Source organism: Gorilla gorilla, chromosome 4, assembly GCF_029281585.2.
Source record: "Gorilla gorilla gorilla isolate KB3781 chromosome 4, NHGRI_mGorGor1-v2.1_pri, whole genome shotgun sequence".
Lineage (NCBI taxonomy): Eukaryota > Metazoa > Chordata > Mammalia > Primates > Hominidae > Gorilla > Gorilla gorilla.
Window position 1 is genome coordinate 80,789,747 of NC_073228.2, and position 557 is coordinate 80,790,303.

The 557-nt window shown below is 57.5% G+C and overlaps 1 non-coding gene across 1 annotated transcript; it reads right to left on the minus strand.

Annotated features, from left to right (window-relative positions):
- Positions 1–238: 238 nt before the first annotated feature.
- TRNAW-CCA (transfer RNA tryptophan (anticodon CCA)) lies at positions 239–310 on the minus strand. Its single transcript has one exon. It is a non-coding gene; the product is annotated as a tRNA-Trp (tRNA).
- Between the last annotated feature and the right edge of the window lie 247 nt (positions 311–557).

Below are 557 nucleotides of genomic sequence, written 5' to 3' on the forward strand. Positions count from 1 at the left end.
GCGCCCTCCCTGCGACAGGGCTGGGTGGCTTCCGGCTCCCTCGGGGTTCGCTCCGAGGGTTGGTGCTGCCCCTCCCTCGGAAGGGAAAGGCGTTTTTATTCCCAGGGAAAGGAAAAAGAAGTTGCTTTCCGTTGCGTTGGAAGGACAACATATCTTGCAGGGGGCTTAATTTCTCATTTATGACTTTTATTCCGCTCCTTCCAGTCCTCTGCAATTAAGAAAGAAAAAAACCCAACTTTGACCCCGACGTGACTTGAACACGCAACCTTCTGATCTGGAGTCAGACGCGCTACCATTGCGCCACGAGGTCACACCAACCTAGTGACTCCGCATCGCTAAAGACCTCGTTTCTCCAGTATGGTTCCAGGGCTGGGAGACTAAGGAGGAAAGACGCCCTCTTTCCTGATTTCCAGCACCAATTCAGAGCGCTAGCGAGTGTGATTTCTCCGGTGCGGGAACACAGACGCGCTGGGGCATCCCAGCCTGAACTGCGGCGCCGCAGCGGAGCAGCCACCCGGCGGCCGAGACTCGGGCTCCGCCTCCTCCGCGTCGCGTAG